Source organism: Petaurus breviceps, unplaced genomic scaffold (assembly GCF_028583685.1).
Source record: "Petaurus breviceps papuanus isolate PSGF00001 unplaced genomic scaffold, PetGlider_PUasm1.0 90775, whole genome shotgun sequence".
In the NCBI taxonomy this organism is placed as follows: Eukaryota; Metazoa; Chordata; class Mammalia; order Diprotodontia; family Petauridae; genus Petaurus; species Petaurus breviceps.
Window position 1 is genome coordinate 7,093,772 of NW_027187342.1, and position 24,866 is coordinate 7,118,637.

The window sequence follows — 24,866 nt, forward strand, 5'->3', positions numbered from 1 at the left end:
ATGGAAGAAAAGACATCAACAAGTTCATACAGAAATTAATGAGGAATCCAAAAGAGACTAAAACTGCTTTGGACAGTGACTTATTTATCAAGCAGAGAAACAGGGCAGTCAAGGTCAGCATCAATTTAGAAAATAAATATATTTGTGAGATCAAAAGCTTTTTATACTTAATAAATGGTCAGTACAGTGTGACCTTGTATTTCAATTCTTTGCCAATAGAAATGTGCTATTATGAATATATTGGACCTTTGTCTCTATCTCTGATTTCCTTGGGGGTACATACTTAGTGATAAGATTGATAGGAATTCCCTAATAAATAAAGTGGTCAAATGATATGAACAAATAGTCCCTAAAAAAGATTTGTAAACTACAACTGACCACATGAGAGCATGATGTAAATGATGAATGGCAAGCGAGATGCACTGCCTATGGTCAGCCCATTAGCGGTGTCAAAGGCAGAACCTGAGCCTGTAGTCTTCCTGACTCAGAAGGTCTTACTTGTGTTCTGTACAAAATTTCTCAACCTCTTTGCACTCAGCAACATATCAGTGTGTGCACCAGTCCTCATAACAATAGGATCATAGTTTTAAAGCTGAAAAGGGGCCTCAGAGGTGATCTAGTCCAACCCTCTCACTTAGATGATGAAAGTAATGCCCAGTGACTTGGAGATTCAAGATCATTGACTTAATACACAGAAAACCTAGTTGGGATCCCCAGTGTTCTGGCAGCTAATTCAGTGGAGACATTGAGATGAAAATTAAGTATTTTCTCTTAATGAGCTCTCATTCTATGGAGGAGAAACAGCGTGCTTACAGATAAGTAAACAGGAGTTACTTTTGATGGGGAAGGGAGTACCGACATTGGAGGAAGGGGGAAATCACTGAATACTACATGGAAGATAATTAATCTTCTTTTATTTCAGGTGAAGAGTAGACCTGGATAATGGAGTTTTTTCTCAAAGCCTTTATAAATATCATGTTGGAACTTACTTCCATTGCAACTGGAGTTGCTGTATTTTGCACCACTTTCTTCTTCTTAATCGATATTTGATCATATGGACAGAGGGGTCAAATTTGTGACTGGTGGGCCACATACAAGGCCGGTAAAACTCCCCAGTGCAGCCTCAACCAGATTGAAATGTAATTGGGGGGTGGCTAGGTGGCGCAGTGAGTAAAGTGCTGGCCCTACAGTCAGGAGGACCTGAGTTCGGATCTGAGCTCAGACACTTAACACACACAAACAAAAAAGCTAGCCGTGTGACCTTGGGCAAGTTACTTAAACCCAATTGTCCTCCAAAAAAAAATGTAATTGGGGAATTTAAAAAATAAATAAATAAAAATGCAGCATAGACAATGTTAATTTGGGGTTTTCTAAGTCAATCAGGGATTCCTTTCTGTTTGTGTTTGACACCACTCTCTTAAGAGACTGTGTCCACACAAGTTACCAAGTAACCTTTGATCAGCAACTTTGGTAATCTCACAGCAGGAGTAGGACATAACCTTCCTGCCCCTGCTTACAGCCCTGAACCTGCCCTCCCTCAACCCCCTAATCCCTTTATGCCCTTCTAGGATTTATGGTCATTTCTCCTATACAATATAGAGAAGTATATGCATTCCTTAGAAAACCAATCAAATCACATGCTTGCACATTTTCATTTTCTTTTTTGTTTTCTTTTCCCCATGTAAGTATCCCAAAGCTTTGCCTTAGATTTATAGAAAGTGAGAGTTCATCTCTTTTTTCCAAACCCCCTTTCCTGGGTATGCTACTTGTGTTTTTTCTGTCAACCTGAGAACTACTTCTCACACCTGGTAGAACTCTGTTGATGCTTCTGTCCTCATCTCTCTTCTTCTCACCTCTTGGGGGTTTGTTTTAGACCTATAGATGAAAAAAAAAAGTATGTGATGGGCTATTCGTTATTCAAGAAGACAAACACTGCATATAAAACGAAGGTATCTGCAGTCGTGGTATCTGTTCAGTGTCATTAAGTTGAGCACGGTGATTATCTGAGTAAAAGACAGTTAAATACTTATTATGAGATGCTATTTGAAGTGCATGTAATGGTCATTTATGAAAAATAGTACTATTAATGTCTGTTCAAATACTCAGTTAACTACAGATTCCTCTCCTTGGAGCATTCTTATAGGAACATAAGAAACCAGCTAGTTCCATTGCCTAGATGACGTACCATTTCTGGATTTCAAAGCACCTTATTAATACCATCAATTTGAATTCCTTCTTAGGATCAAAGGGTGATAATGTAATGGATAATATATTGTAGAAGATATCAATCAGAAGTCATCTAGACTAATTCTATCATTTTACAGATTGTGAAACTAAGGCCCAGAGAAGTTTCAATCTGGTTCAGGCCTTATATGTATATAGTCTATGAACCATGAATTTGACACCTCTGTCCATGTGATCCAATATCTATTAAGAAGAAGAAAGCAGTGTAAAATACAGCAAATCTATTTGCATAGGAAGCAAGTTCCAAGGTGCAAACAAGCACTAAGTAGTAGAGGCTAATTTGAACTTCTATCCTCTAGCTACAGATCAATCAATAAACAAACATTTATTAAATATCAATTATGTGCCACGCACAATGTTTGACATGGGACATCCAAAGGTGAAAATATCCCCTAGAAAGGATGTAACCTGTACACACATAAGTATATACAAAATGGAAATATGAAATTATATATATTTGCATGTATATAAGTAAATTCAGGGCAATTTGGTAGGGAGCTTGAACTAGCAGCTGGGAGATTCAGGAAGGCCTCATGGAGGAGGTAGTGCTTGAACTGAACTTGGGAGGAAACTAGGGATACTAAAAGGTGAAGGTGAAGAAGGAATGCATGCCAGTCATTAGGGACAGTCTGTACGGAAGTACAGAGGTGGATGTTATGTGTGAGGAGCAGCGAGGTCAGTTGGGCTAAATTGATGACTTTGTGAAAAGGAGTAATATATCATAATATGGGAAAGGTAGGTCAGAGCCAGGTTGTAAAGGGCTTTAAATGCCAAATGACAGAGTTTGTTTTTTTTTGTGGAGTTTTTTTGTTTTTTTGCCCTAGAGGCAAGAGGAAGCTACTGGAATTTATTGATCAGGCAAGTGACGTGGTCAGACCTGTGTTTTAGGAATATTTTTTTGGCAGCTGAGTGGAAGATGGATTGGGAAGGAGACAGGCATCAAGATCAATTAGGAGGCTATTTTCATTGTCTGCTGGGGGGTGATGGGGGCCTGAATGAGAGAGGTGGTTATGTGTGCAGAGAGAAGGGGACAAATGTCAGTAATATTGAAGAGGTGTAATCAACAAGATCATTCATATGACTGGATAGGTAAAATAAGAAAGAGCAAGGAGGAAAGGGGAACTCAAGTTTTGAACTGGGGCACTGGAAAGATGGTGGTGATCCAGACAGAAGTAGGGGAGTTCAGGAGTGTGATTGAAGAAACACTACACTGCTTCCATGTGTGCACAAGAACATTGTTAGCCTCATTTCATTGGAACAAGGACCAGCTCAACATTATTCATAAGCCAACCTGAAAAAGAATAGACTTATCTGTAATGAAACTGGACATATTCTCAGCATTTGGATCCCTTTACATCTTCTGTGGTCTCCCTTGATCACCATATTTCAAGATAATCTTTCCATCCTCTGAGCTCTTATGTTATCTAAAACATTTATATTCACTGCCTTGCACAATAGCAAGGTATTTTCATGTATTTAATCCACACAACTAAACTTCAAACATTTTGAGGGCAGGGATCCTTTCTTTTTATGATGAACAATGCAGTGAGTGTGTTGCTTGATTGGCTTGAATGAATGAATGACTAAATTCTGCTTTGTGAAGAAATTCTATCTGTTCAATAAAAGAAATACCATTAAGGATGTTTTCTCATTCTGATTTGATATATCAGTTAGTGGATAGAGCATTGGGTCTGGAAGACATAATTATGAATCTGACCTGAGACATTTATTACCTTGTGATACTAGGAACACAGGGTCATTGGTTTCAATTAGCCTCAGTTTTTTTCTACCATGAAATGGGAGTAATGAGAGCACTTATGTCTGAGGGTTGTTGTGAGGATCACATGAAATGGTTATTGTTGTGCAGTTGTGTCTGACTCTTCTCGACCCTATTTGCGGTTTTCTAGGCAGTGATTCTGGCGTGGTGAGTAATTTCCTTCTCCAGCTCATTTTACAGATGAGGAAAGGAGGCAAGCAGAGTTGAGTGACTTGCCCAGGGTCACTCAGCTAGTAAGAGTCTGAAGCCAGATTTGAACTCAGGAAGAGGAGTCTTCCCGGCTTTAGACCTGGTTCTCCATCTACCACACCACTCAGCTACCCTGAGCCCCTTAGCTGCCCAACATGAGAAGATATTTGTAAAGTGTTTTGCATGGTGCCTGACCCACAGTAGGTGATTAACAGATTCTTGTTTCTTTTCTATATAATATCTTCTTCTTAGACAACATCTATACACATCAATAGGAGAAAGAATGTGCAGTAGAAACAACTTTCTTACAGGGACCTACTACAATCACACTTATGTAGTATGATTTATATAGAAAGAGTTTATAAAGATGAAATTACTCGGCTAGAAAACCTTCTACTCATTGTTTAATTTATTCCCTTTTTTTCCTCCACGACTGAAAAAGGGCAAAGGACTTTTGCTATACAACAAATTCATCTCACCCTCCTTTGTGTTTCTTTGTTCATCACAACTCCATATTCTGAGCAGCAACCATATCAAAACATGGTATGGTTGGGACTGAAGGCTGGACAATCTCCATATAGATGGATGAATAGTCATGGATAGTGAAAAGGCCCAAGGCTGGTGAGATGAATGATGCAATGCTCTAGGTAGAGAATAAGGGATGAGTTTGTGCACAGGGTAGATAACCAAAGAATGATTGGAGTTTCATTTCAGAATGAGGATCTCCAATTTTTATTGTCACCTGAAAATGATGCTTAGTTAAATTAAGTAAAACCTAAATTATGCAACACTAGGAACTGGACTTCTGTCTTCCCCAGTGCCTAGCACAGTGCATTAAATTAAGTAGGTACTTCATAAGGATGAATGAACATTTGCATATTTCATTGTCCTCCATCTTTTATTTGGTAGTGGAAGACTGAGTTCTTGAATTTCACAACAACCCAAAGAAGTAAGTGCTAAATGCATTATTATCCCTATTTTATAGATGAGGAAACTAAGGCCAAGAATTTAAGATCAGATTTGAACCCAGGTCTCCCATGTGCTGGGTTCTCACTCTATTCACTATGGTACATTAACTCTCAAAGACGAAGGCATGGCATGAAAGCTGATAAAAATGGATTCCACTATATGACAACAATGTTTTGCAGTCCAATTCCTAGTGTTGCATAATTCAGGTTTTTCTTAAGAAGTGAAAATAGGAACTGTGTGTGGTTCCAACTCTCTGAGATTGGGAAGACAGTGCTAAGTGAATGTTTTTAGTTCTACAGGAAGAGGTCACAAAAATACACATACAGGCTGGATCGGGTTCAATGTCTTCTTTATTCATCTAAGTTTCTTTGGAGAAATAAAATCCTTTTGAGCACAACCAAAACTCCTGACCCCAAGCTGCTAAGATTAGTTAGCCCTACTCAGGTAGGCCTCACTCCCCACTCACAAATCTAATTATAATGACTAACACAGGCCTCCTAATCAAATGTGGAGAAAGTTAAAGATGCTCTGTTTGGGTCTGTCAGTCATAGCAAGACCATCATTAGTTACTATTTTAATGGTTCATTTGATTAAATGCTAAGCTATTGTCTTGTAATTATGTGTATTCAGTGGAAAAATACTCAAGTTCAATTAGGAATATATCTTTTCCTGCACTAGGTTTAATGAAGTTGCAATATCACCATAATAAGAAAAGAAGAATGTTTCTTTTTTTTTTTAAATGGCAATAGAATTATTTGCAGAGAAGTAGCTGGCATGTGTAATCTGATGAGCTCACTTAAATGGTTCAACTGTTGATCAAAAAAGCAAATTATATAAGTGGATACTGCAACCCAGAAACATGTGGACACAGCTGGAGTGTCATGTGTCACAGCCCCAGTTGATGCCAGCTGGCATTCAAACAAAGACAGGCCGAGCCAAACAATTACTGTTATTCATAACAGCAAATGTGCATTCAAAACACACAGTGCAGGCTTTATAAAATAACTCCGCATTCAAATCCACCCAGGCTGCCGAGTTGTTTTTTCATCGCATGGTGCTGCATGCCAGGCCCACACGGCAAATCAACTCTGCTGTCCAGAAGCTCTTGTCTTTGCCCAATTAACCAAATCACTGTAACGTTGAGAGTTCTCCATGCATTTTACAGAGTGGAGTCGAACCAGAGGCCTCGGTGGGACAGCCAATGCTCTTCTTGAAGAAATCGGTTCAGTTCTTTTGAACAGCACATGTCATATTAAGGCACTGCATACAACAGGATGGGGAGATGTCTCTAAGCAGGCTCTTTTTCAAGTCCAGCTATAGAAATTAGAATGGAACAGCTGAACGTCCTTGCAATGGTTTGTGGGAACAGGATGACTTCCAGCCTATGACCTGAGGAAGAGTATTGGAGGGAGTCAAATAGCATTTGGTTGTTTTGGTTTTGTTTTTACTGTTATTATTGTTTATTTGCTTTGTTAGGGAAAAAAATGACATACAGCAAGGCCACATTAAGAGACTGATGAGAATCCCTAAATATTTCAGTTTCACCATTAAGCTATTGCCCCAAAGACACAGGAAATAAAGTTAAACCAGTGTTTCAAATTCCTTACCTATTTTTTTAAATATAAAAACTACAATTTTAGTTTGTGCACCCTATTGTTTTAAGAGGCATGGGTTTTGGTCCAATCAAGTGCTGAAATTCAGCTGTACTGTATCAGAAAAAAAGAAGCAGCAAGTTCAGTCTCTTAGGCATCAGTTTTCTCATCTGTAAAAAATAGAATAAATATCTAATATATCTAGTAGGTGTAATGGATATGATAAATATTAAAACATAATAAACTGTATAATAATTATAATATAATGAATATGAAATATAACAGGTCTAATAAATATTAAGATACTTGAATGACCTAATTCATAGACTTTTCTGAGTATGTGAAAGTGTTCTGTAAACCTCAAAGGATTATAAAAATATGTTGCCCTTATTATTGTTTTTGTTATTAATGTTGTTATAATTATTATTACTTTTTTTTCAGATGCTTGCAGTGAAGTTTCATTCCAGAGTCATATTTAACCATAACACTATAAAGTACATAGTAAACTTGAGCATAAATTCTCTAAGCAAATGTTTCAAATGTGCTCATTTCTTGGGGTAAGCCATTCTGCACCAGGAAAGAAAGGCTATAGTACAGCAAAGAAAGCCTCAGAGATAAGTGCTCAAATTCCTGACTCTACAATTAACTTGCTGTGGGATCATGGCCCAATGACTTCCCCTCTGGCCTTCATTGTCTCATCTGTAAAAATAATAGCACCTGTTCTACCTACCTCATAAAGTTTTTTGTGAAGATCAAATTAGAAAACAGACAGGAGAGTGCACTGAAAAATATAAAGCACCCTCCAAATGTAAGGGATTAATGAAAGATCTGAGGCTGGCAATAAGGGAAAAGGGTTAAGGAGAGGGAAATAATGGTCCCCTTGCTTAATCCTCTGCGCACTGCTGATCCTTACCCCACAACATCTTTTAAAAACAGGCTCAATTTTAAAGTCAAAAGTGTCTCCCTTCCCCTTACTTAAGATGGTCTCTAGGAAGGATTTGCAAAATTTTAACAGTTGGCAAGAGCAAAATGGTTTGCATTATTTTGTTTACATGTAGCCTTCTTTTAGTGAGTGACTGATGGCTTCAGTCATACAAGATGTGGTTTCAATTTTGCCTTTGAAACCTAGAAGCAGCCACAGTGGTAGAAGCCTGTCCATGATGCATCTGCAGATCCTACCCTGGTGAGTTATGACGGGGCCACTAGACTTGTTTCATCTGTTGGTACATATCTGGTATGTCACTTCACAAAACCCACCAGAAAAATGCTCCTCCTCATCATAACCCTCATCTCTTGCTGAGGTCTCAGAATGCATTGAAATAGGCTTCTTCCTTCTCTGATGTGTCAAAGGGAATTTTTTTCTGCCAGTTCAAATTTTCAGAATGAAAATATACTGACCAGTAAGTACCACAGTGGTCCCAATTCAGTAAGACATGTCACAGCAGGTCATGGATTTTGATCTGCCAGAGTTAGAATACTCCGTGTTAGCAATGTGCAAAGATTGGGGCTGCTGGGCATGATGACAGACATCTTTGTATGTATAGTAACTAATTTCTCATTTAAATTCAATAACCATAATCATGATCATAATGCCAGCTTGCAGTGCCTTGCATCTTAAAAGGTTTTCCAGATATAAAACAGTCTAATTTAGTACTATCCCTTCTCCCACATACCAAGTACACACAGTTCTAGGGGAGTGGACTCAATAATAATATCAAATTTCTATAATGCTTTCAGGCTTTCCCAGTTCTTACAGTTAAGAATCATTTATTACCCTTGTGTTTTCTGTACAATCACCCTGTGAGGTAAGCAACATGAATATATTCATTCCCATTTTCTAGATATGGTTGGATTCAGTGAGAGTCACTTATTCAGTTATCTGGCTAATAAGTTTCAGAAAAGGGACTTGAACCTGTTTCTTTGGGCTATTTTTCCTTCGCCCTTTTCATTATCTCACAACATACCTGTTTAATTAGTTGCAGAAATTTATGGCGAGTAGAAATGACAGAGAGAGTAACACACTATGAATCTGGGGAACATGCAATCTCTCTTTTACTTTACCAGTGACTAGCTATGTGAGCTTGGACAAGTCATTTAGGGATCCCATGCCTCAGTTCTTTCATAGGCAAAATGGAGACATCTCTATACCTCACAAGACTATTCGAGAGTCAAATTAGATAATGTCTACAAAAATGCTTTGATAAGGATAAAGCACCATACAAATATATGGGTTTAAAGCTATTAAATAATATTTAATAGGTAATATAATAATAGTCTTGATGATAGGAAAAGAGAGATGGCCCTATAGACTTGTGATGTTCATGTAACTTCCCCCAAATATGTGGACTGCTTAATCTATACCCTTATCTCATGATTTTACCCAATACTCACTGTAGAGATTTTATCGATCCTTGGATGCTTTTTCTTACTCTGTTTAGCCTGTTTGAAATGACTTCCCTTATCATAACTGTCTATCCATCTCCTTTTCATTCTTCAGAGTTCAGATGAAGATTTACCTTCTCCAAGAAATCTCTCCCATAAAGTCTTCCTAGACTACTTCAACCCATACCAATCTTTTTTTTAAATCAGCACTTATAGCACTTACTGTCATTAGCATTTATTTGGACACAAACATAGTCAATCAATAAACATTTGTTAGGAGCCTTCTATGTCCCACTCACTGGGCATGCAAAGAAAGACAAAAGTCAGTCCTGTCCCCTAAGGAGCTCACAGTCTAATGGGGGAGGTAATATGGAAACAGCTATGTACAAACAACCCATATACAGGATAAATAAGAAGTAATAAAGAGAGGGAAAGAACTAAAATTAAGTGGGATTAGGAAAGGCTTCCTGTAGAAGGTAGGATTTTAGCTGGGACTTGAAGGAAGCCAGGGAATGATATGGTGAATATATGGTCACCTTGGAGTTCTGGGTTCAAGTCCCAAATCTGATGTATCTTAGCTATGTGAATGCAGACAAGTCCTTAAACTTTTGGGGAAGGTGGAAGCCAGAGCCGCAGGAAGGTTGTGCTTCTACTCTGCCATCTTGGCTCTGCTCCCAAGTCCTTAAACTTTTAATCTCAGGAGCACTACTCCAAGGCTATATAAATTACAAAAAAAGTTGCTGATCTACATTGGTGGAAGGTGTTTTCATACTGAGAGTTCCTCACATTGATAAGATCACAGGTGCAGATGTTCTCCCATTTCCCAATAGTATCTGATTCATGAGTGTATGTTTTTTCTCCCCAATAAGATCATAAAATCCTTAAGAGCAGAGATCATTACTTATCTATGGCTTCTCTCTCCCCCATAACTCCTAACAGTGTAAAGCAAATAGGATGTGCTTACATAAATCTTATGGCACTGAGTTTGTCTGCAGTGTAAGTTACCCAAGTGGATACAAAAGATAGCTAATGTTCTCCTTCAGTGTACATGCAATACCAAGAGACCTGAAGAAGGCCCCCCTCATATTGGGTAGACCACCTGTGGAAGATGGACTCAGCATTCCTCTAACTTTCCAAATCAAAATATCCCTTCCCACTCCCAAATATGTTTCATGCCTCCATTTCAATGTCAGCTTCTCTTTTGTTTTTGTATTCCTGGCTCTTGGCACAGTGTTTGGTGTATAGTAAGTACTAAATAAATGTCCATTCATTCATTCATTCATTTATTCATTGGAGGATGAAAGGAGACTGAGAGCTCATGGACGATCTGAGTTGCATTGTTTAAAGGAGTAAGATCACAGATTTATCAAAGTAATTTTCCAAAATGAGTACTTTGATACCTGGATGGATTCATAAACTCAGTAGTGTTTATGCCACCTCCAACTATGCAGATCTCAACCCATTCATGACTTCTTGTCCTGTATAATTTTTGTCCATATTCATACATAAATTCTCTACAAAGGAACAACCCAACTTACTAAAAGCCATCCTCTAGGTATTTTCATTTTTCTGTGGACATCTGTGCAGCACTCAGGCAATCATCAACTCTCTGTCACTCTTTTTATCCAACTGCCCCACCTCCCTTTCCAGACATACATTTCCTCCATGATGCCTTTTATGCAACTTCATGTGTGCTGGTAATATGTTTCAGCTTACTAAACACTCAAGCTTCGTTAATGATTTTCCCAAAATATTTTCAACAGAATACTCATTTGTTCGGATGCTATTGTACTTTTACATTCAAAACTGTTTGATTCTAAAACAGAACTAGGGGATGCATCCATGATAACCCACACCCAGGGAAATGGCAAGCCAAGAAACAATTTCCTCTGATAAATTTTTCTAATCCCTGTTTGAGAGCAAGGACCAGTCAAGAAGAGTTATAAAATTTCATTTAATGATCCAAAGCCCACAAGACAGCATTAGCTTTAATGGCTGAGTTCTGTTTTTTTTTTAGAACCTTGAATATCCTAAAATATCCTAGAAGAGACCTGAGAAATCATCTAGTCTCACTCCCTCATTTTGCCGAGGGAAATATTGATTCCAGAGAGGTGTAGGGACTTCTCCATGGTCACATGGATTGTAGGAATAGAGCTGTCATTTGGCTTTTCATTAAGGTTCTTTCTACTTGTATCATGACACTTCTTATGATCAGTTAAGATATCCAGGATGACATATCCAGAGCCACATAAATGCTTTCAATACAAAAGGTAAAGAGGAAGCAGGACAAGCATTCATTTTTGCATTAAAATGATCTCATTCTCAGCTCTCTCCCAAGCTTTTTCAGATTTATGAGAATGGATAAATAATAACAATTCATGATTCTTCCCCAATATACTCTCTCTAAGAATTTCCAAGCCTTTCAGAAGCAATTTGCCAGCTCCATTTCTCCATATGGAATAGGAAAGCCCAGAAAGAGGGAGTACCATGTTCAGGTCAAGGCAGATTTAGTGGGAGAACAAGAATATGGGCTCAGGTCTTCCACCTGCCCACTCCTTTGACTCACTGTGCTCTCTCTCTGGTGAAATTTGCAACTGCCTTGGCCACTTCTGAGGCTTGCCCAAGACTGGAGAGGAAACTTGAGCTGAGTGAGGACAACCCAGGTCCAGGTGTTCTTTCTCTTTGCTTTCCGTTTTTTCCATGGCTGCTGTCATTCCTTGGCCACCCACCATTTTCCCTTTGGTGGCAGGCAGACTTCTTATCTTCAAAGGGCTTTCCCTGGGTCTTACAGAGGGAATCTTGTCCCCGAGGAGAGTTCTCCATTACACATGTGTGCAGAGACCACAGTCCCCCATTGGTGGCCCAGCTGCCATGAACATTTACCATCCCATCCAGGCTTGCTTTTTTGTCTTTTCACCATGGGGAAAGGAATCCTTGGAACTGGGCTGGCTTCTTTGGGGGTTCCTGGAGGTTTCTTTATAAGAGCAAAAACAGAATGAGAGCTCCCAGAGGATTATATGGGATTCTCTATATAAAAAGTCTCCTTCAGAACTGGTGTGTGTGTGTGTGTGTGTGTGTGTGTGTGTGTGTGTGTATGTTTAAGGCAAATCTATGTTGAGTTCCTCGCATATCAGCCAAGGTTTTCTCCACCTTCATGGGATCCCAGATCATGTGTGGTGGGTTCTTTGACTGTATGACCTCTGTGTTTATTTCATACCGAGTCAGCCAGTACTGTCTCTTAAATGCTCATTCCCTGAAAGTAACTCAAGGACTGACAACCAGTGAGGTCATTCAGCAGTCTAGCCAAAGCCTGTATACCATTACAATGAAGTAATAATGTATTTATAACACACCTAACCACTGATGGCTTCTATTCCTGCTGCTTTCCCCCCCTGCCTTTGCACAGATGTTTTTTTGGGGAGAACTAAAGAATTGGCCTCCAGAAAGAGCCTTGTACCAAACAAGCTCTGTCTGTTGACTCTGGCTAGTGCTTATAACAAGAGTTGTTAGCACACGGGATTTATGTTTCAAATATCATTTTAATTTCTCAGGCAACATTTTAACCACAAAATGTTAATTCATTTGTGCATTTGAATGCAGCAGCTTTTTTGAATAAAAAAAAGAAAGAAAATACAGACATGGTTTCTAAGGAAATATGCTCAGTGCCTGATTCATAGAAACCCAGCACAGCCATTTTCCATGGAATTTACTCTGAAATGTCATGTTTCTCTTTTTTTTTTTAACAATAAATATGTACCTTTGTGCTTTAAGTCAGGTAACCCTCTTTTTTGTTATACATAAAGACTGTATGACCAGTCCCAAGTTGGCCTTATTCAATTGTTGACCACTCTTAATGCTAATCCAAATATATATATATATATATATTATATATATATATACAGATATACATATACACACACATATAAAAACATTTAAAGAATGATGGGGCACATGTGAGGCAAACATTATAATTCCTATGCCAAATGTTTAAGTGTATTTTCATAACCGTTAATATTTCCTGATACAGGGCAAAGATGTTAGACAGTACTTCTCTACTTAAAAATCACAATTAATATTATAGATGGACTCAAAATGTTTGGAGAATTGCATTTGCTCGCTCAGCTGCTTCTCTTCTCCACCTGCTCCCTCAATAGCATGATATGAAATGGCACCAGCCCTGGAAGGGAATTTTCTTTAAACCCCTCTCTTACATGAAGCCAGATTTAGGGTCAGGAAGACATGGGTTAAAGTCCAGCTCTTTCCAAATACTATCTATGTGATCATGAGTATTTAACCTTTTTTGTGCCCTGGCAAATCTTTGAAACCATAAATTACAGATGTATCATCAAGACAGAGCTTCCTTTTAAGAGGTCAGCCATATAATCATATGTATTAGTAAACTGAGGTTCTTAGAGGTTATAGGGCTTGCCCAAACACACACAACAGATATGGAATTTTAGCCTATATTTTGGGATTCCTAGTCTGATGCTTTTCTCTTTAGGCCATATTGCTTCCTTTCCTTTTTAAGGCAACCCTCTTCGATGTTGTTTCTTTCTGACTTTCCACAACTCCTTCCTGCTTCTCGGTAGATCTTAGATGCAGGTCTGATTCTGGGATTTTGGACAGGAAGGTAAAGATTCTCATCAAGAGGAATTAGCAAGTTTTTAGACCCAGTTTAACTGTTGTCTTAAATCAAAGAATGATAAAGACAATGTATATTTACATAGCACTGTCAGGTTTATAAACATCTTTCTTCCCATAGAAGAACCCTATAAGGTAAGTAGTGCAAGAATTATTATCTTTGGACAGTTAGGTGGTACAGTGAATAAAGCACTGGTCCTGGAGTCAGAAGGACCTGAATTCAAATCCAGCCTCAGACACTTAACACTTACTAGCCATGTGACCTTGGGCAAGTCACTTAACCCCAATTGCCTTGCCTTCTCCCCTCCAAAAAGAAAAAAAAAGAATTATTATCCTCATTTTATAGACAAGGAAACTCAAGCTCAGAGTTAATAACTCAGGCTCCCCTTAATAAAAGGATTTGTTCTGTAAAACTTGGACTCACTCAGTCAAAAGGTCACCACACTCAAGGACCTAGAAGACCACATATGACCTCAAGGTCATAGGTTCCCCACCCCTGGTCCAAACCATACTGCTAGGAACAGAACTCATGTTTGAGCTCAAGCCTTACAACTCCAAGTCAATTCTCTTTGCATAGCCTAACATGGGATGGTCTAGCAGGGTAGAGAACCTGCAGTCCTTAAGTGAGGCCCTTTGACTGAACCCAAACTTCTTGTTCTATGAAGTCTGGATTCAGTCAAAGGGCCACACTTGAGGACCTAGAGGGCCACAGGTGACCCTGAGGCTGTAGGTTCCCCACCCCTGGTCTAGGGTTTTCCTAGATTCCATTTCTTTGTACATTGGTGAGACCACAGGCATCCAGGAAAGCTCTAAGGTGGAGGCTTGCCTCTGTATTTCCTCTAAAGATGGTACTGTCAGGTTTATAAGATTTCCTGAGGGAGTATCATGTTATGGATAGATCTTAGTCAAATCCCACCTCTGCTACATAGTGGTTATGTGACCCTTTTAAACTCTCAGTGTTATAAGCAACTCTTGAGTACAGAATATTTGCTGATGTGTATTGGGAGATTGAGCTTTCCTAATCTGGTGAAATCTCTTTACCCAGGAGCTCAGTATATCACTGATATTTAGGGTTAGCCCTATTCCCTTTCAGTAGTCCTTTCTTATATAGCACAGGAGCTCCTTGAGAGCAGGTATTGTTATGTTTCTATCTTTGGATCCCCAGAGTCTAGTCTGAGGCCTGGAATGCAATAGGCACTTAGTAAATGCTTGATCAATAGTAGCTTCCCAAAGATCATAGAGGATCATGCAGAGCATACTCATTTTATTCACCAGTCCCTTCATGGCAAATGAAGTATTATTATAACCATTATTATGGTTATGAATGAAGGGTTATGATCTTCTCTCTATATATATAAATATATGTGTATGCCTGCATATACATATATATTTATTTATTTATCATGGCTATTAAAGTCTAGCCCAATACATTTTGACTGACATTTCACCTGTTGACCTGGCAGCATGATTTGGTGCTACTCTCCTAGTGAGCTTCCAACATAACATATAATTTAATGCAATTAATTAGAAGATTTAGTAGAATGATACTTATATAATTAATTTAATCATCAAACATTATTTAAATTGTTTTCTCTCCTTCTTTTGCCTGCAATGTGAGCTGCAGTTCATTGGAACTCCTTACCTAGCCCACCACCTTGGGCTTCTGCTATAGAAACCAGTTCTGTGCCCTACTTCAGCATTTTGGAAAAGAGGAACCCTGAAGAAGACTTTGGACCACCCCTTCCCTTGCAGCCATAAAGACTGTGGGGAAAGAATACAAACTGCAGACTGCCAAGCCTCTGGTTTACTGTCTCTATTTTACTCTGGGTCTTGTATAGACTTTGTTTAGGAGAAACGGTGCCATGGGGGTTCCACAGCCAGAGGACCATTGACATGAATTATACTACCAGGGGAGGGTGCTAAGTACAATAATAAAACCCTACCATATTGCATTTTTTTTTTGCAAGCAAACAGAAGGAATGACATCCAGATCTTTTTCCTCCCTTTGCGTGACTAGCAAGCCAGAATATGGATTCTTGCAAATTCATCCTACAATTAAGCCTAGCATGTTTGTATGATATGTAGACACCATCTCGGCCCATTTTTCTCTCTAGTTTCAGATACTGTTCTACATTGGCATAGAGATAATATGACAAACTGGTTGCAGAGATAAATTTCTTTGTATTTACTTATCTATGTATTTGTGTTAGTTCTTTCCGTTCACTAAAATGTAAGCTTTCTGAGGGCAGGCCTTGTTTATATTATCACCATTCTACAAATGAGAAAAGTGAAGCTCTGAGCACTTATTTATCTCTGACTCCACATCTGGCAAATATCTGAAGCAAAAATTAAACCCTTCTCCTTACTCTTAGGCCAGTCATCTATATACCATACTGCCTGTCAAGATTAGACATACTTGGTCTTGTATTATAGTTTTTAAAAGTAGATTTTAATTGGTATGCTTTAATTTTTCTTTACCTACATTTTCCTCTATATTTCCTCCTTTCCACCACACACACACTCACACATACACACATGTGTGTGTATGTATGTAGACATATTCTGAAACTGAAGGAGTACCTAAGAATGTAATTCCAGGTCCCATGAACCTATAATTCTTTCTTCAGAGTCAAGGATCAAGAAGGACTGTACCAACTCACTTAAGGTTTGGTCTTAATATTTAAGTTAGTCATACACAAGGAATAAATCAAGCAAATGTGCTGCCATGAAATCTCTCTGCAAAAATGTACTTTTTCATGACTTTAATTGGCTTTGTCAGTAATAATAGTTGACACTTCTGACATTTTCTGACAGCTCACTCTTCTTCCTTCCTTCTCATTTCACATACCTCAGATGCCTTCTGACACTCTTTTCCTTCATCCCATCTCACATAAAGAAATGGCTTTTCCCCTTGCCAAAGTTTACCTGCATACATTTACAAGGGATATGGTTCTGTTTTGTCTTCTCAAGGAGATTGTCCCTTCTACCATCTTCATTCTCTCATTAATCTTCAACATCTACCTGCTAACTAGCTCCTTCTCTACAAACTCCTTCTCCTTCTGCCTACAAACACCTTTATATTATAGTTCAAAAACCCCTCACTTGATCCATTCATTCTTGCTAACTATTATTCTATACTTTTCTCTTTTTGATGGCTAAACTTTTTGAGAAAGCCATCTTCAGCTGATGATTTCACTTCCTTTTCCTCTTACTCTCTTAACCTTCTACAAATTGGCTTTTGAATTCATCATTCAGCTGTATTCAGGGAGAAGAGAAGGGAGACTATGCCAAAGCCTTAGGGAGATACCTATGATTAATGGGTTAAAATGGATTCAAGTTTAGCAGAGGAGACTTAGAAGTTGATCATGTGGTAGAAGGAGCAATAGAAAAGAGTGGTGTTTCAAAAACTTAGAAGAGAGTGTCAAGGAGAAGAAGGTGATATATAATGTCAAAGGTTGTTAAGTATCTATGTGGTAGAACTGTGCTAAGTCCCACAGGTAGAAAGAAAGGCAGCAGATAGTCCTTGTTTCCAAGGAGGTCACAGTCTAATGGTTAGGTCAAGGAGTATGAAGATGGAGAAAAGGCTATTAGATTTAGCATTGATAACTTTGGAGAGAGCAATCTCAGTCAAATGACAAGTCTTAAGACTAACCCTTAAATGAGTTGGGACAGTCCTTCTTGACTTTCAACTCTGAAGAGAGAACTGTAGTTTCACATGACCTGGAATTACATTCTCTAGCTTTGAGTTGTGGAGCCAGACCAGAGATTGAGTTTATTTCACAGAGAGAACAACTTGGTCGGACTGTGAACTGTCTACCTACTTACTTCCATGAGTATTTAAAATATATTTGAGTGTCTATTGCTCTATGTGTTTGGCATTATTTTCAGTTCTGGGGAATGAAAAAAGTACAAAGCCTAGTTTCTTCCCACAAGAAGTCTACCCCTGAGCTGATAGAATTTTTTTTAGAGTAATGGTTAAAAATCACTCCAAACTAACTTTTATTGGTACAAGAATTCCTGGTGAGAAGACTCTCTCCTGATGCAGAATGATAACTATGGTGTCACTCACAGTCTTAATATACATGTACTTTATCAAGAGAGATGTAGTGGATAGAGTGCTAGGCTTAGCATCAGGAAGACTTAGGTTAAAAACCTGCCTCAAAGTCCTACAATCTAGAAAATGACAGGCAAGTCACATGACTCCCAAAAACATCTTTTTCCTCTCTTGTGAAATGGGTCAATAATAATAGTACCCACCTCACAGGATCAAATGAGATAGTGTGTGCAAAAACACTTTGCAAAACCTTAATAAAATATATGGAATCATTTTATTATTGATATGAGTATCCCAAAGTTATATATTCACTCCAAGATATTTGAGCGCCAGTCACTTAAAATGAGACTTTCTATGTTCTAGGTATTGTGCTAAACACTACTGATACACAGAAAGACAAATACAGCCCCTGTCCTCCATGGGTTCACTTGCTAATGGGGGTGATAGCATGCAACCAGATTTAAATAACAAGTTATAAATAATAAACTAAGTGTAAATAAAAGATATATACAGAGTAGATGGAAGTTCATTTGGGAAGGCACTAACAGCTAGAGGACCTGTGAAAGAACTCATAGATGGTGGGATTTGAGATGAGTCTTAAAGGAAGATGAGGAAACCAAAAGGCAGATGCAAGGAGGGAGAGCATTCCAGACACAGACAGTCAGTAAAAAAGCACAGAGATGTCAGATGGGGTGTCATTTTTGAGGGATGGAAAGTGGGCCTGTAGAGTCAGAGTATAGAAGGCAACAAGATGACTAAGGGGTAAGAAGACTGGATAGACAGGAAAGGGTTAGAATGTTAAGAGATTTAAATGTCAAAGTAATGCACTATTGGTGGAGCTGTGAATTCATTTAGTTATTCTGTAAAGCAATTTGGAATTAGGCTCCAAAAGTCACTAAACTGTGGAAATCCTTTGATGCAGCAATACCACTACCAGGCATATACCTCAAAGAGATTTTTTTTAAAGGCAGGGGAAAGGAACCATATGTACAAAAGTATTTGTAACGGATCTTTTTGTAGTAGCAAAAAATTAGAAACTAAGAGGAGAGGGAGAAATATAGGAAGGAATCAAGATATGGAGAACTTTAAATGCCAATACTTCATGTTTGATAATGAAGATAATAGTTTATCTGAACTATTATCTGAATTAAACTCTGGAGTTTATTAAGAGTGAAGAAGGGAGAAGGATGGGATAACCTCAGACCAGAACTTGAGGAATGTCACTTTGGAATTTGAGTGGAGTATGGATTGGAATGGGGAGAGGTAAAGCAGGAGGTGTATTAGAGGAGGTCTATTTGATAAGAAGTGATGAAGAGCTGAGCTAAGGTGGTGGTAGCATGAGAAGAGAAGAAAACATATACAAGAGATAGTGTGAAAGTAGAAATGAAAAGATTTGCTAATGGATTATATATACATACATACTTATGTACATATATATATGTATGTATATGGGGTAAGCCAAAGTGAGGAGCTGAGAGTGACACAAAAGGCTTTGAGCTTGGGTGACTGGGAAGACAATGGTATCTTGACTGTAGGGAAGTGTGAGAGGGTAAAGGTTTTGGAGATAATATAAAAGGTCTATTTTGGACATATTGAGTTTTAGATGTCCAAAAGGCAGTTAGTCATATGGGACTGTATCTCAGAAGAGTGACTAAGGCTGGGTTTGTAGATTTGGGAATCGTCTGCATAAAAACGATGATTGAATTGATGGGAGTTGATGAGATTTCTAGGTAGAGGGAGAAGAGAAGAGGACAAAATCTTGGTAGGAATCCATAGTTAGTAGGTGTGGCATAGATGAGGGTGCCACAAAAGAGCCTGAGAAGGAGCAATCAGCTAGGAGGGAGGGGAACCAACTCAGAGAAGAGTCACATCAATTCAGAGAAGAGAGGACATTCAAGAGCAGAAAAGGACCAACTGGGTCAAATGCTTCAGAAAGGTCAAAGAGGATGACAACTGAGAAAAAGCCATTTGATGGAGCAATTAAGAGACCATTGGTAACCAGAGAGAGCATCTTCAGGTGAATGAAGTTGAAAACCTTGCTGCTAATAGTTTAGATACAGGGGTAGGGAACCTGCAGCCTCAAGGCACATGTGGCCTGAATCCAAACTTCACAGAACAAATCTCCTTAAAAGGATTTGTTCTTTAAAACTTGGGCTCAGTCAAAAGGCTGCACCCAAGGACCTCAAAGGCCACATATGGCCTCAAGGACACAGGTTTCCCACCCCTGGAAATAGGGAGAGGAGGAGCTATGGAAGAACCCTGTGTTGTGTGAAATAACTTCTTTGAGGGCTGGAGCAATGCCATTTTTTTAAAAACAAGGGAACTCAGAAAAATGTCACACACAGTGTTGCCTGGTGCAAACTATCAAACAATAAAAAATACTTGAAGCCACTGGAACTATTGCTAGGGAAGATACCCGGGGACAGACCAAGAAACTGGACCAGTTAGACATTGACCTGAGCAGCACTGATGATTTCTTACAAAATTTTTATCTACACCAAATATAATTTTTAATACAGAATTCATGACAACTTGATATTTATTCAAAAACCCATTCCTTTAACAAACATTTATAAAATGCTTTGGGAGCCCTAAGGAAGGGAGCTAAGATAAGTTGAAGTCAGAGGTTCTAACACTGGGGAAAAGGAATCCAGGTGGTTGCATGATACACAATGTGCAGATAGAAAGAATGGTTTGTGCTGGAGAATTCTGAATGTACAAGGGCTGGATTTGTATCCTGATTGTTTTGAAACTTTGGGCCATTAAAGAAGGGGATTAGCCCTTGGGAAGGAGCCCTTCTACATCATTAGGTAATAGTCAATGTCATGAAAGATGTTCTTCTATCCAATCAGAGACTCCCTGTGGACCATGGGACACCTTCCCAGGAGTTCTGGTTATTGCTAGCCCTGAGGGAAGGTTAACGAGAGATGAGTATATGTCATTTCACCTTCCCAGACTAGGAGGATTGATTGGGAAGACCTCAGAGAGGGGTTCTTCCATTAATACACATATACTCTCAGAAGTTCTTTTTCCATTCAACCATTCATTCAATAAATATTTCTTGCATGTTGATTATGCCCAAGGCACTGTGTTGCTACTATGGAGGGCAGATTAAAGAACACAGAAATAAAGGATGCTGAGAAGACCTAGAGAATAGCTGTACTTTTGTGGGGCTTGCAGTTATGGCTCTGTGTGTCCAAGAGAATAGCACAGTTCTTCCTAGAAGTGATAGCTACATTCACCCAATTTCTGTTTCAGTGAAACTTTCTTCTTGCCAGCGCTATTATTAAGAATTCTTGGGGTGGCCAGGTAGCACAGTGAGTAAGGGCACCGGCTCCAGTGTTGGGATGACCTGGGGATCAAAGACGGGCTCAGATACTCAGCACCACACCCAGAAACTGGCCATGTAACCTTGAGCAAGTTACTTAACCCCGATTGCTTAAAAAAAAATTCTTATGCCCAGGAAAAACTCAGTTGAAGGGGAAGGGGTATGATTTATAAACCAAGTAGTCATGACTATTCTCTAGCAAATTAATATCATATAAACCCAAACATCATGCTACTTAATTTCCTAGTCGAACATTAAAACAATCATCATCAGTCCGAACAGGAGTACATATAAAATCTCTAGCTAATGGGAAGGCTACAAACCAACATATCAATAAGCTATAAGGACACATTCACATATACACATGTATGCACATATATATATATATATATATATATATGTATATATATATATATGCCCTCCCCTGATTGTGTCTCTATCCCTGATGAATGTAGGACTCCCTGAAAAAATGAATTACTCACCCTGTTTATGTAAGGAAGGTAGAGAAAAATCGTGCTAAGGAGAAGCACACTCTGTAGGATTTCCACTTCTAGTTCTCACTCTACAAATTCATCTGCTTCTCAGCCATGAAAGGCTAGGCAAAAGTATACCTGCATTTTGTTTTCTTTCTGACTGACTGCAAACTTAGAGGTCTGCGGGGGAGGGGGTGGAAAGAGTGAAGACCACAGGTTTCTGTTGGGTGAGTTTTTCCTTATGTTCTTGACATCTTCCACCCATTCCCTTAGGAACTCATCTGTTCCAAACCTACACTAACCCTTTGTAAACCTGTATGGCTTTCAGAGCAAACAACTTCCCTTCAGGGGAGAAATGTTTCCAGACAGCTTTTGCTGAGGTTGAAAGCATTATACAGAGAATCAGGAGCAAACCTTACAAGTTTTTACTTGCTGTTGAATCCAGGCTCCTGCAGGGCTTCCTTTATAGTCAAGTTAACCCATAAAATGAGAGCAATAATGTGGACCCCCACATTATGGAGATGGCTCTGAGCTTGGCAATAGTGTGATGCCTCTAGAATAATCCAGGCAGGATACCTCTGGCTTTGAAGTGACCGCATTTAAAGCAGTCACTAGTAATTAATGTCACAGAGAAATAGATTTCTAGAACTTGAAATGACCAACAAGATCACCTACTGTAAACTGCTCATTCCAAAGATGAGGAAACTGAGACCCAAAGAGAAGTATCTAGTCTTACAACAAGTGGGTACAAAATCAGCACTAGAATCCATATCTACAGATTCTAGTTGAGTATATATTTTCATTATATTTTCTTTCTCCCTTCTATAATTTATGCAACATATATTAAGCACCTACTATGTACACAACATTATGTAATACTTTTTTTCAGAGATGGGATATGTGGATCTCACCTAAGGCAATAATACCAACAGGTACAATGGGGTTCCATTTACTGAATCCAGAGTAGAAGCTAAGATATAGGGAAGGAAAAGAAGAGACTTTGGGAGTTTCAAATCAGTTTCCAAATGGAATTGTAGAAGACATTGTAGTAGCTCATAATAGTGTCCTGGGGTGGATGGGAGGAAGGTGTGAGGGAATAGCTTTTAGTCTTTGTTAAAGTCATATTGATAATTAAGTCCTCATTATGTATCAAGAATCATGCTAAGCCATGACTTCAAGTGGCTTACATTTTAATAGGGGAAAGATAACATAAAAGAGAGCTGAAAGGGGTAGGGGAGGGAGACAAAATGAGCAAGGTGCCAGTGTGGGTACTTCCTCAAATGGAAATTCCAAAGCAAATTCCTCACAGAGAGGAAAAGACTGTAGCAATGGAGATTTTACCAGGATGAAATATAGTCTAGGAAGCTGTAAGAAATTTGATAATGCCTTTTATCCTTCCTCTGATAGGGTATCTAGTAAGATGGGATAAGGAGTTATGGGGCAGCTAGCCAGAAGACTCAGTACATAGAGCATTGAATCTGAAGTCAGGAAAACCTGAGCTTAAATTCAACCTCAGATACTTATCAGCTGTGTGACTTTGGACAAGTCATTTAATCACTGTTTTTGCCTCACTTTCTTCAACTATAAAATGGGGGTGATGCAATTACAGACACAACGTACGTGTGACGACCAACTTTGATAGACCAAACTCTTCTCAGCAATGCAGGGTTTTAAGTCAACCCCAAAAGACTCATGATGGAGAGAGTTGTCTACATCCAGAAAAAGAACTGAGTTTGAATCCAGATTGAAGCAAACTACCTGCTCTTTTTCTTGTTTGATTTTATTTCCCCTTTCCCATTGTTCATTCCATCTGATACAATCCTTCTTTATAACATGACTAATGTCTAATGTGAAAGGATTTGCAGATCCTGTACTTGATTATATGCCACCATGGGGGAGGGGAGGCAAGAGGAGGAAGGGAGAGAAAATTTGAAACTCAAGCAATTGTTGAACTCAATCTTGTAAACTAAAAGTAAACAAATTAATAAAAACCAAAAAATTTTTAAAAATGGGAGTGATGCAGCACCTACCTACTAGAATTTTTGTGAGGATTAAATGACATAATAATTGCAAAGCACTTAGCCCAGTGCTTGGCATATAGGAAGCACTATGTAAGTATTAGCTATCATTCTTATTGTTATGATGAGTTGGGTGAGATCTTTTTCACCTTGTTCTTCTTTTCCCCCATATTTAACAGCTTTGCTGGTTTGGGTTAGGCTTCTGCACAAAGGATATCTGGTACCCTCAGTCCCCATGCATTCCTAAATATTAGGTGGTTCTCCTATATACTACATTTACAAAATACTTGGGAATATTTTATTAGGTTTTTTTTTATTAGATGCAGTTAAAAGAACTTTACAAGTTTTCAAACAACATCCTGGATATACCTCAATTGATTTGCTAGTCTGCAGTCATTCAGTATCACAATCAGATATTGAAGGCAAAGCTACCTAATTCTAAATTCAGTAATTGGACCATTGAGTCTTGTCCATTGCTACTGAGGCCTATTCAAAAGAGGCCATAGATTAATGAGACTAGCAATATTCTTCTTGCAAGGAGATGATCAACTAATTCTTTGAGATGACTAGAGTCAGGAAGGAACTCCTCATTATTTCAAATGTTTTTTTTGTATTTCCAGACTTGTTCATTTAAACACTTTGGGAAAAGGTTTAGTTGTTCCTCACAGAACAGAAAACCATAGTATCATGGAGGTAGAGCTGGAAGGGAGAGCCGAGATCAACTTGTCCAATCTCTTAATTTTATAGATAAGGAAAATGTGACCTAGAGAAGTTAATGACTTCCTCAAGGTCACACAGTAAATGACAGAGTCAGGATTTTGAACATAGGTCCTCAGACACTTACTGGAGGTGTGACTGTGGGCAAGTCATTCAACTTCTGTTTGCCTCAGTTTCCTCATCTATAAAATGAGGATAATAATAGCATCTATCTCCTAGGGTTGTTGTGAAGATCAAATGAGATAATAATTATAAAATATTTAGTGCAAGTACTGGGCACAGAGTAAGCACTACAGAAGTGCTAACTATTATTAATATTAATTGCAAATCCAGAAGCTTTTCCATGTGACTTTTGCATTTTCTGGACAGTTTCACATCTCTATCAATCTTTGGATTTCCAGCTTAGCCTTGAAAACCTCTGCTATTATTAGATAGCATTTACAGATTTGTCCACCCAGTCTGATAAGTTTCTTGCCTAAAGT

At 38.6% G+C, this 24,866-nt stretch overlaps 1 long non-coding RNA gene across 1 annotated transcript in view; it reads right to left on the reverse strand.

Annotated features, from left to right (window-relative positions):
* Positions 1–21,941, reverse strand: part of LOC138146935 (uncharacterized) — a 31,948-nt gene extending 10,007 nt beyond the window's left edge. Inside the window, exons 1-2 of the long non-coding RNA XR_011164652.1 lie at positions 21,659–21,941; positions 1,806–1,875 (exon numbers count right to left, since the gene is read on the reverse strand). This is a non-coding gene — a long non-coding RNA (uncharacterized lncRNA). The remainder of the gene's footprint in view (positions 1–1,805; positions 1,876–21,658) is intronic.
* Between the last annotated feature and the right edge of the window lie 2,925 nt (positions 21,942–24,866).